The 12,228-nt window shown below is 46.9% G+C and overlaps 1 protein-coding gene across 4 annotated transcripts in view; it reads right to left on the reverse strand.

Moving 5' to 3' along the window:
- TSNARE1 (t-SNARE domain containing 1) overlaps positions 1-12,228 on the reverse strand; it is a 1,594,453-nt gene that overhangs the window by 229,825 nt on the left and 1,352,400 nt on the right. The window lies entirely within an intron of this gene.

The raw sequence follows: 12,228 nt of genomic DNA on the forward strand, positions 1-12,228 counted from the left end.
ACAGAAGGCTCTGATATTGAGAAAAGGAACTGTAAGCTTGTCCCAGAGGAGCCCAGGAGTGTGCTCTGCTCAAGAGTCCCACCTTATCCCGTGCTTAAAACGTGGGGAAGGGAGACCCCGGCCATAACATCCTGACTTATCATTTTGTGAACGCTCCTTTCTTTTCTTGTGAACATTATCCCACACTATTTTGTAACATAGCGGTAAGGATTGGCAATTGCTTTTTTTAGTATAGGCCCTTTTTATTTGACTAGACTAGGACTGTATTATTATTATTATTTGATGGACGTAGCTTGCTCTCATCTTAGATTTTGGTTTCGATTAGGCTTTCATCTCACCCGTTCTACTGTTTATTCAACAACCTTGAACTGTGATCACTTGTGTCTGTCTTACTTTGATACAGACCCCCACCCAGATTGGTCCAGATGGGATTGAAGTCGACATCTAGCAGTCAGAGACATGGGCAAGAAAGGTAGACACTCAACAAATGGTGAGCTTGCCATGTCAAAACATTGGATCCACTTTTGGGGGCAAAAGACGACAACCGATTGGAACAGACGGGATTCCGCCAAATGTCAGCCGAAAAGCAAGAACTAGAAAACACAGACAAGGCAGAGACATTTTTGGCCAAATGGTCCAACACACACAAATATGTTCATACATGGAGGTTATATATGTCCTGAGGATAGCTGTGGTATGAAAACTACATTGTATACCCTGCCTGAAAATCAAGTCAACATTGTACTATCTTATGTTCCATTAGGATTCCAATTTGTATAGTTTGTATAAATGTTTGCTGTAGGCAATTGACTGTATCAAAATGATAAAATGATATATGCATGATTGTAAACCATTGGCGCATTTAAGGACAACCAACAGTATTTTGCACTTAAGGTCTAATTGTAAGTCTTTGTTTTTTGATAAATTGTTCTTATTGCGTTATTTGCAAAAGTATGACTGGATTTGAAGGGGTCTGAATGAGGTTGGTGTGGATGAGTCAGAATGGTAGACCACAGTATGTGGTGTGTATGGATACGATTTACTGCCCGATTCATGGAATTATTTGCACCGAAAACAGGGATTTGTGCGCCATTCTGCCTGCAAATCCCCATTTGTCAAACAGGGATTTGCAGGCAGAATGGTGCACAAATGCCTGTTTTTCGGCGCAAATAATTCCATGAATATGGCAGTCAAGTGTTAGACTACAGATTTAACTGTCGATATTTGTTTTTTGATTTATAATTGTGTGTATTTTATCCTTATATACCTTGATGAATTCTACAAAATAAAAGAAGAAATTGCAATAATCAATTGAATTTGATCTCCATGAGAAGAGATTGGTGTTGAATATAGAAAATTAATTGGATGCAATGAGAATCTGTATATGACATTGGCACATATACATGTTGTGATGTTACTTTGATACCATGCCTTCCTTACACTGCCTGTAGGGAAACTTTCTACTCCACAAAACCAGTGCAGATTTGCATACACGCCACAGAAGAAGAATCAGGGCTCTTTGTCTCTACCCATCTAACAGTGCAGAGCCCCCTTGACTCCTAACCTACTCCCTCGCCACCACACAACCAGATTAAAGGCTTGTTTGGCCCTCTTTCCAACACATACAGGAAGACCTTAAAATCCTTCATCTCTTGGATAAAAGACAATTGTCTTATTCTGTAAGAATAAGGGGACATTTCCTAACAGGAAGCCTTCTCTGTGCTGTATGGCGATAGGGATGTGTCATTCACAAGTTATTCAATATAAAAGGAGACTGCTTCTGACCGAGCTCCATGAGCTTCTCAATGGCATATTGAAAACCATGCAATTTTTCCAAAGGCTAAACCACCTTCACTGACCCCTTCTACTCGCCAAACCAGAAGATGCAGGGCACTATGGCTCTAGCTGTACCCTCTCACTCATCCCGCATCCATTAGCAGGTATAGGGCAGTTTAATTCGCTCAATTACATTAGGTCTCTAATGCAGACAAGGGTATGTAGAAGTGCAGATATTTTACAAGCTCCCTAAAAAGGGCAATAGGGCTTCAGTAACAGAAATTACCCACTATCTTCAATAGCGTTACAAACCTACAGGAGCCTCCAGCTTGCTCTTGTTGGAAGGTGTTGAAATTTCCAATAGGCGAGTCCGAATCTGCTTATATCCAACTTCTTCCAGCTGTACTAAAGAACAGGGCGTTCTTAATGTGTACCACATAAACAGAACATTATCATCTTTAGGTTTGCACGAAAATAGAGAAATAAAGGAGAATTCCAAGCACAAAGCTTCCCCCTATGGCCAGTTGGACAGGGTGGAGGCAGCCACATGTTATGCTGCCCGATAAATTAGTGACTTCATCCCAACCTTAAAGGCAATCTTTAGAACTGAGATTACATCAGAGCACTGCCGGGCAATCCACACCTCATCTAACCGGATTATCCCCTTCATTGCAGTACTTAGGAGAGGCGTTCCAACTGTTGAAAAAGTGGCCGGATGAAGCATCTCCTGAAAAAAAAAAATTATCCTTTGATCCCAGAGGGCTTAGAAACCTCTGTCTGTGACAAATCTAGTGAATGGGTCCCTTCTCCCCAGAAGGGAGCCACCCCCATTTGAAGATAAGGAGGTGAGCCTGCTAAGTAAAACCCTGCCTATAGGTTAGGTAAAAGTGGGATCTCATTGGGAGATGACTGCCCTCAAGGGGACAAAGACTCCCATTCCTCCAAGGAACCCCCTATAAGAAAAACCTTGTCTGCGTTTATGGGAGTAAAAGAGACAAAGGTTATATCCATTGATAGAAACTCAAAACATACTGACATTGCTTCCGTACCTCTGGCTCAAGGTAATGCTGAACTTGCTGAAACACAACAGCTGATAAGAAGCAACACGTCCCCAGGGAGTATGACAGGGAGTATGACAGTGAGAATTAAGGAGTGACAAATCATGAATGGAAAGTGGGCAATCCTATGCCAAGACGATCCTCTTAGGACAGGAAAAATCCTGTAGCACCTGGTGTCGTGGCCACCCTGCAGCCGCGGTGGGCCTGGAACCCGTTAACAAGCGCCAACACCAGAGAACGACAGAGGAACCGATCATCCGTTCTCGGTGCAAACACCAAAGAAAGCATTGAAGCAGGCAGATTAAGGAAGCCTAATGCTTACTTGATTGAGACCCTGAGGAGAGCAAGGAACGGCGATGTCCCTTCTGAGAGGGCACCGTGCTGGAGCACACCCGAAGGCAGTGAAGATACCAGGGTTGCCCACGGAGGGCGGCGAGCCGAAAAAAACCTGAAAAGGGAAAGAAAAGCAAGTGGAGTAAAACCATGTATGGGTCAGTCCAACCCACAGAGACAGAATACCTTGGAGGCATATGGGAGCGCTAGAAACCAGAGTATTGGATATTGACAGAGACTCAAAAGACAGCCCCCAAGAGCTGAGAAAGTCAGAGGGGTCTAGAGAGCCCCATCGAGAGGAGCGGAGTAAAACCACGTCCGGGTCAGTCCAACCCACAGAGAGAATACCCTTGAGGGTTACGGGAGCCCTAGAAACCAGAGTATTGGATATTGGCAGAGTCTCAAGAGACAGCCCCAAAAGCGAAGAAGGTCAGAGGACCTGAGGGGTCTAGAGAGCCCGAACAAGTTAAGTAGAATGTTGCAAACTATACGTGAAAGAGAACCAGGAGGGTTCAGTAAGCCAAGCCAAGGAGAAACAAAGGGGAACTGGGAGAGGCCCCTTGAATACAATCAGAACAAGAAAGCCAACAACCCAAGAGATAGAGACAGATTAAGAGATGCATACCTCCATTTAGAGAACTTGAGACATTTTGTGTCTTTAAAGACTTAAATTCTTCCTTGAGTACCCCAAAGAAAGACTGAGGAACCTTTCTTTAATGAACTGTGAAAACTAACATTGGGATTGCGAAACAGACTCAGGAAGAAATCCTGAGCGGGCCGATTAAATCTGGTACAAAGAAGCCTGAGCAAAGGGCATATTACTCTGACTTATATTTATGTTTGTTTTCCCTTAAAGAGGTAGGGCCAGGTAGTTAATAGGGTTTGGATTGAGGACTATTTTTATTTTGACTAAAGACGAGCACCCTTAGTTTAGTTGATCGGAAAGTAAATCCCTCTTAGCAATCGTGACAGATAGGCATTTTTCTTTTTTGTCACCTATACAACCTTGCAGTGATGTGCTTGGGTCCGACTCCTTTGGGTTTGCCACATTGTCCCATTACCAACTTACCCCGATAGGCTCAGTGATTTGGAGGGGCAGTTTGGTAGCCAGCTGCAGGAGTATCCATATAAGCGTTCACTTCTGAATACCATTAGGTTGGGGTTCATACTAAAGCAAATGACAGAATCCTAGCTAACAGATGTGTTACATGATCTACTGTCATTTATCTATAAACTGCAAGCATATCTCCTAATTTTATTAAACTGTTCTACAGCATTTGAAATTTTATTAGACCTTTCCGTGGCCTATGGCACAGTCAACAAAGATCTTGATCACGCCCCTTTCAGAAGCCGCAGGAGAGGAATTTGACATTAGTATAGACTTACTTAGAATGGAAGGGCTGGCTCTCTAGGCTCCTTTTTGTTTCAACTGGTACCAGATTGGCTGTGGTACACCCAAAGGCTCTCAACCACTCTGTGTAACATTTACCAATGCTATTTTCTGATTGTGCTCACCTTGTTTGGGCTGGACTAATAGTCCTACGTGGAGGCACATAGATGCATCTGTGGTGGCAAGGCGGTATTGCCCAATTTGAGAACCTGGGGTGCTATTATAGGTGGAGTCAGGGATTAGGTCTATGGTAATCCTGGCAAGATCAAGCTAATTTACCTAGGTGGCCCACAAGCCTTCAGGTCCCTTCTAGGAAGGCAGACACTCCCAGATTGGTGTGCCTTCTCTGTGATCCTCAAACAAATTTTAAAACCGGTGTGTCTGTTCGATGCTGATACAGCCAAGCCATCACAAGCTGCCAACGGAGTCTTCAGCATATCTAATCCAGAAGCTACACGTTGCTTAGTTTATCCTATTGCAACCTTATACTTTGCGTGAAGAAAATAACTATTTATTTACCTATGTTCTTTCTGATGCAATACATTAATTCCTCCCACATATATCTCATCTTGTTAAGTGCATGACAGTTCTGAATATTTTTTTATCAACCACCAGGAGGTGTGTGTCTCCATAAAGGCTCTTTGACCATGATCAATGCTGGAAGTGATGTCATGACTAGATATTCTCAGCGCCAACAGGGTCAAAACGACTACTGCTTTGCTGGAGTACAGGGAGGAGTAGCGGTTTCTAAACTCCCCCTCAGACCAAACTACTAAAAGCACAGAAACTACTAAAATTGAGTACATAAGAAGGAGAACTGAGAATACCAGCAGAGAAGGAAGTACAAGGGAATTTAGGAGGAGGGACTACCCCATGCAGAATGCAGTAGAAGAGACATGGTAGTCCAACAGTCCAATGGAAGCAACCTCATGGAGGGTTTGGCTGTGGCCTCATGAAGCAGCCTGTAAGTGGACACGTAAGCAGACAGGACCCTTTGTTGAAGGCCTTTAGTGGGCTGGGCCGGCTTCCGCCTTCTGGTTGCTGCTATTGGCCTATCTAGGCCTGCCAACCAATGGGAGAGGGAGTCAGGCCAGACCAGGTAGAATGGTGGATCAGCTTAGTTCAGTTCAGCCATCTTGGAGGAGCCGAAAAACACGTGCAGAGCAACACACAAAGTTAAGAAAATGCTGCAAGAAGACCCAGAAAAGGGTTATGATTCCAGATATGAGGCTGGTCTTCAGCAGCCGTCGTGTCCCGTGCAGCTCACCAGTTTAAATAATTTTCCCAAGATTTCCAATTATTTTTAAAAAAACAGGCACAGTGATTCCGCACAATTTCAGCCCTTACCTCTGAATAAGGGTGTAATCATTTGACAAGTGGATGGCTTGCAGAGAAGCCCCAAATAAACGAGGAAGCATCGGACCAGGCTGAGACCTGGGCTGGAAGAAAGCAGCAATGGAGACAAGTCCTCAGAGAGGGCATTTAGTGGTCTGGTTCCCTGTTTCACCTGACCGTTCAGGTCAATCTAGTCCAGGGATTTTTTCCAGGTCACCTCAACTGCCAAGACTGTATAAACATCTGCAAACTTAGAGGGGCGTGGCCTTACGTTTTTTGAGAAACTGTGTACCATGATGACTAGATTGACCATGACTAGGTCACATACATGACAGCCATCGTCCATGTCATGGTCTTTTTCCAGACAAAAAAAACCTAAAGGAATTCAGGTCATTCACAAACATGGAGTGATGGCACACTGCACGCCTGATTTAGGCATTGATCGTGACAAAAATGTGTTAAGTGACTTTGACTTAGAACATTTTTATTGAGTATTGCGTGAGGAAAAGTGTACCATCGGCTCAGAATATAGGTAGGCATAACATCACTTTTGGTGAGAGGGAGACAAAGGAGCCACCCCTAGAGCCATGCAGCGCCACCAGGTGGCTGATGAAAAATGTCCAGAACTGAATGCGTCAAGGACTAATGCAAAAAGGTGTGGAATCTGTGGGTGGAATTTATCTGAATTTAGGAAATAAGTGCATTGTATCCCTGCCTATAAAATAAGATTGCCTTGTATTACAGTCCACCTGTAATCCAAATCCAGATTAGTAAAAAGTATTTTATTTTTGTTTTTACACACAGTAAATGCCATCTGGGCAAAGAAGGCCACATTACTCACCATACGCCCTGATAAACAGTAAAGATTTGGAGGGAGACATTTTAGAGTAAAAGATCCAGCTCTAGGGAACGGTGTACCTGTAAAGACTGGAGGGGGTGTCTGTACTCCTGCTCTCTATATGGTAGAGGAGAGGCACAGAGGACCCCAGCCAAGATTCTCTATTTGGTAAAAACGTGGGCGAGCAATCAAGGCCTAGCACTCAGGAGGGGATGCAGGCGGGTTCTTAAGTACAGTGTAGTCCCCAAGCACCCACAAAGGAATGTCCACACAATGTATTAGTGAAAACACACTGTTTATATAATTAAGATTTAAGGTTATATACACAATCACCAATAACTCACTTTGTGTTCAGTTAATCTACAATGGTAAATATATACACAGTTCGACGTGGTACCACAATTACTATTCGGTTTCATTAAAGTGCATCAACTGTACTTGGTTTAAATGTCACACAAATCCAGTGATAAAGAGACCAACAATAGATATAGGAGAAAAAGCAGTTGGTTAGAACAATAGGCAGAATACTGGGTCCCTACCGACCAGACACAGCTCTGTGTGGAGACCCCCCGGCCCCTCACCTCCCCCCGACAGGGCAACCTGTAAAATAAAGATATACTACAAGCCCAGTCCATATATTGTTCACAAAAGTCTTATTTCCTTCTAAATAGTTCCACAACCCCAATGTACCTGGAATAGCAGAGTTCGACATTGGGTCATTGACGGATCCTTCTTGAGCGGCTCCCTTTAAGGCAGGAGCCATGGGTCATCGAGATCCCATGAGGAAAAAAGGGTGAACACTGTCGTAGCGGCAGCAGCTCTGGTTCTTACGGTGCTCGTTGACTGATGGATTTCAATGTCCGGGTGCTTCTCTTTGTGATTCCGCGGCGGTCCCTTTCTCCGGTCGGCAGCCTTGTGTGGGTCTGATGTCCAGGGAGCTTTGGCAAGATCAGCTGGTGCACGATGGTCCCTCGTAGCTTGGGAAAGTGTCTCCTAGCCAGGTCCTATCTTGGATCAGTTCCTTGAAGGCAGAGCAACTTTCAGATTAGCGAAGGACAGCAGCGGTTCTTCTTCCAGTGGGCTTCAAAGTTCAGCATCAGTATCAACCTCAGCTTCTGAACGATTTCTAGCAGTGAGAGGCGCCCAGATATACTGTTGATCTCCCATTCACTCTGCTGGGTCACACTAAGGCAACCAATCATTCAGAAGGGCATACAGGCAGCCAATCGGCTCACAGTGCATTCAGGCCATTCTTCTCCATCCAGACACTCACAACACAGAATGTGGATTCAGACATGTACCCAACCATTCAGCACTTCACACTGTATTCATACCAGTTTCGGGCAGGGCTGTCTCAGTCATTGTGTCAAACACCAAATACTAGACACCCATAACATGAAATGCGTATTCCTCACACACTCCATTCACCCAGGTCCCACCCCACGGGTGTACCCACAACATACAGCCATTGGGAAGGCTCCAGCCGGTCTGGCCAGGACTCCCCCACAACACCATATATGGAACTTCCACCCAACAGCCAGTCAGGGGAAAGGGACAGAGTCAGGGCTTCCTGGGACTTCGGGAATACAAGGTAACGGGCAATAGAAAGCAAGAGGCCACAGGGGCCATCTTGTTTCCTATCAGGAATCAACCAACTCCAATGGCAGGGCCTGGTTATCCCAAATTGGAGGATACTCAGAGCACATGTCAAATTCAGCATGAAGCTGCCCCCAGCCCATACCCTGCTCTGTGGGCAACACACAGGTGCCCATAAATATGCACTAGAAGTACAGGGTCGTACTCCCACCCATGAGTGCCATAAGGGTATCCCAGGGGTCTGTTCACCAAACCAAAAATAGGAAGAGCCGCACCGCCAGGTGTCCCACATGAACTCCTGCGCGGAAAACAAGACAGAACATACATGACAACCAATAAAGGAAAAGGATATCGAGGCCCTGTCCCTTTCGATGCATTTCCAGTATCACAGTACCGCCTTTTGATTGGGCAGCTCCAGAAACAAACGCTCTACTCTTCCCCCAGAAAAATGGCTTTTGAAGTAGCTTCTTTACACCCATTGGTTTTATTTTACTTATTGGGCATTTATAATGCACCTATACACAATGTGTTTCAAGGTGCAACAAGACTGAGGTGGGAGACAGGGATGAAAACACAAAAATCGGTCCTACTATACCTTGTGACCTTTGGATCGTGCAAGTGCCGTAACAAGAAGTTCGGGGGGAAAGGGGGAAAAGTGCCCGTCAAGCTGGAAGTTCCCGTGAGAAAGCAAGTGCAAGGGAAGGCCAAGTGGACAGGGCCAGGAGAATGCAGAGAGTGAAGGGGAAGGACAGTCAAAAAGCTAAGTGTGAGGTAAGGGGCTGGAAGGGCTCACAGGGTGCAGGCCCAGCAGGAAAGTGCAGGAGGATGGGGCCTGGAAGGGCAAGTGCAGGATGAGGGGATGGGGGAGACCAACTGCAGGGGTAGACTGGACGAGGGATGGACCTGGTACCCTGTAGGAATCTGAAGGAACCAGGCAGCCAGTCAAGAGGCAGGCAAGGACATTAGCTGGGGAGGTGGCGAGGGAAGCAGGAAGAGAGAAGGAAGGTCTTGAGAAGCTTCTCAAACTTAAGAAGGTCCAGCTCAAGTCTGAGAGGGGCAGGGAGGCCATTTCAGAGGGAGGAGTCTGTGGAGGCGAGAGATCTACCCCCAACTCTCTGCTTGGACGAGACTCTGATCTGCAGAGAGTTGGGGCTAGAAAACCGGAGCGCACTAGCAGGAAGGTATTTAGGGAGAGAATGGTCCCAGGTCCCAGAAAGCTTTCCGGATGATGCAGAGGGGCTGCAACTTGATCCTCACAGCAACCGGGAGCCACTGGAGAGATTTAAGGGCTGGAGAGATGCAGTCCCTGGGATTGAGGTCAATGATAATTCTTGCAGTCCTATTCTGGATTAGTTGAAGGGGGAAAAGGGAGGAGTTTGGCATATTGAGGAAGAGGCTGTTGCAGTAGTCCAGCCTGGACAGGGCCGGAGCTGTGGAGACATTGAGTTACTGGGGGAAGGTGAGGAAAGGGAGAATGCCTCTAAGGCGATGCAGCTGAAAGTGGGCCTTCTTGCCAAGGTCTGATGGGAGGAGTCGAAGATGACACCAAGGTTTTTTTGCCTCATAGGAGGGTGAGGTGATGGGGCCCAATGAGGGCAGCCAGAGAGTGGGAGGCAAGGAGGGAGCAGGGGTCCCAATGAAAAGGATCTCTGCCTTACTGGCATTAAGGCAGAGATAGTTACTAGATCACCATGCCTGAATAGCAGACAGGTGGTCAGGAATGAGAGGAAGAGGGGCAGGCAGAGGAGGGAAGCTTTAAGGAGAGCTGGGTGTCAACAGCATAGCACTGGAAGTTAGGAGAGAAGGTGGAGATCAAATGGGTTAGAGGGGCCAGATAGATGATGAAAAGCCAAGGTGAGAGACTAGAGCACTGAGGGACACCGCAGGTAGAGAGTGAGATGGAAGACAGAAAGGGGTCCAGTTGAACCTGGGAAGGTCGATCAGAGAGGAAGGGGGTCAACCAGTGCAGAGCCAGGTCCGTGATGCCAAGGGTATCACAGAGCCGATTTATAAGGGTGGAATGTTTGGAGAGGCAGCAGAGAGGTGAAGGAGGATGTGAATGGAAGGCGAGTTGGGGTGGTGATTAGAAAGCAAGTCTTCACGGCAGTTCAGGAGTGCCGTTTCCATGCCTCTGGCAGCTCTGAAGCCAGACTAGTGGTCGTGAAGACAACAAACAGATTTGGTGTGTTGGATAAGATTGGGGATGATCAGATCCTCCAAGAATTTGCCCAGGAAGGGGGTTATTGAGATAGGGTGGTAGTTAGCCAGACAAGAAGGGTCGTCGGAAGGCTTTTTTAGGAGAGATTACAGAAGGGGGTGCTTGAGGAGTGAGGGGAAGGATTCAGTGGCAAAAGAGTAATTGCAGAAATCAGCCAAGGCTGGAGCAAGGGAGGCAATGGTGTCCTCGATAGCTCTCGAGGAGCAGGGGGCACCTTTTTGGATGAGACTTTCATAGAGCAGACTTGTCTCGTAACCTCATCAGGTGATATCGGAAAGGATTAAGAGGCGAGTAGGAGTGAAGGGGAGGCGGCCAAGGGAGCCCTGAGAGCGCATGAGGGAGAAGGCAGTGGAGTAGAGGAGAGTGAGGACAGGATGTCCTGAGTTTTAGTGATGAAGTGAGAGGCCAGTGCAGTGCAAATGGCCAGGGAAGGCAGAGGAGAAGGGGAGAATGCAGTGAGATTGGAGAGTTCCTTGCAAATTCTGAAAGGTTTAGCCTTTTTGTTAGTTGCTCCAGAGATGCAGTCTTGGATGTAGCCCCTCTTTGAGCAGATGGAGTCTATATTGCCATTGGAGCAGGAGGCAGCCCCGTTTTTCAGATGATGTGCTCAAAGCCTGCCACTTCCGCTCAGCAGCTCTGCACTTGCGTTTCAGAGAGGCCAGGTTGGAGCCAGACCAGGAGTTATGCTTGGAGGCAGGCTTCATGGGGATCCTCATGATCGGGACAAGGATGTCAAGAGTGCTGGAGATGGGAGATTTGAAGGTTAGCATGGGCTTTGTCAGAGTGATAGTCTGAGGAAGGAGTGGGGGGAATGAAGGTGGCGTCAAAAGTAGCAACTGACACTCACTTCATAGGTTGAATGACAGAGGAGGAAACTGGCAATGTGGCGGGGTTTAGCCGGGGGACCGAGGAGATCAGACCAGGAGAGAGGGGTAGTAAGAGGGTTGGAGATGGGGATGTTAGCAGAGATGAGAGCATCAAAGGTGTGTCCGGCAGAGTGTGTCGTACCGGAAGGTAGAATAGAGAGGAAAACAGAGTCACAGAGGTTGAGTGAGAGTACAGAGGCCACATCAGTGGAGCCAAGGTGAGTATTGAAGTGTCTGAGGACGAGAAGCTTGGCTTACACCTGCAAAGAGAGTAGAGGTGAGGTCAGACCAGACCACTCGGAGAGGAAGAAGGTGACTGGGTAAGGTGGCCTGTAGATGGTAGCAAGAGTCAGTGAGAGGATAGGAGAGACACCAAGGCTGCAGACGAGGCATTCAAAGGAAGAGCAGGACTGAGTGGGTATGATTGTAGCAGGGACCCAATCAAGGAAGATCAGAGCCACTCTGCCCCCGGACTGGTTAGGCCTGGGCTTGGAGAGGATCTTGTAGCCCTCAGGAAGAAAAGTGTAAAAACTCATGACATAGCTGGCTGTAAACCATGTCTCAGTGAGAGCGAGGATGTCTAGGTTGAGTTCCTCAAGAGGTGGCAGATGTATGAGGAGTGTTTGACAGTAGCTAGGTGGAGCTGGTTGCCACTTTTGAATGTCTTCCGAGGAGGGGTACAGGAACGTGTTACACTGGTCAGAGGTGGCAGAGGGACCAGAGGCGAGGCAGAAGGATGAGTTGAAGGAGAAGGGAGGAAATTGATGAGATGCTGAAAAAGCCCATCAACAAGGAGGATGTTGGCCTAGAGCCCTAGA

Source organism: Ambystoma mexicanum, chromosome 5q (assembly GCF_040938575.1).
Source record: "Ambystoma mexicanum isolate Mex_15411 chromosome 5q, UKY_AmexF1_1, whole genome shotgun sequence".
Lineage (NCBI taxonomy): Eukaryota > Metazoa > Chordata > Amphibia > Caudata > Ambystomatidae > Ambystoma > Ambystoma mexicanum.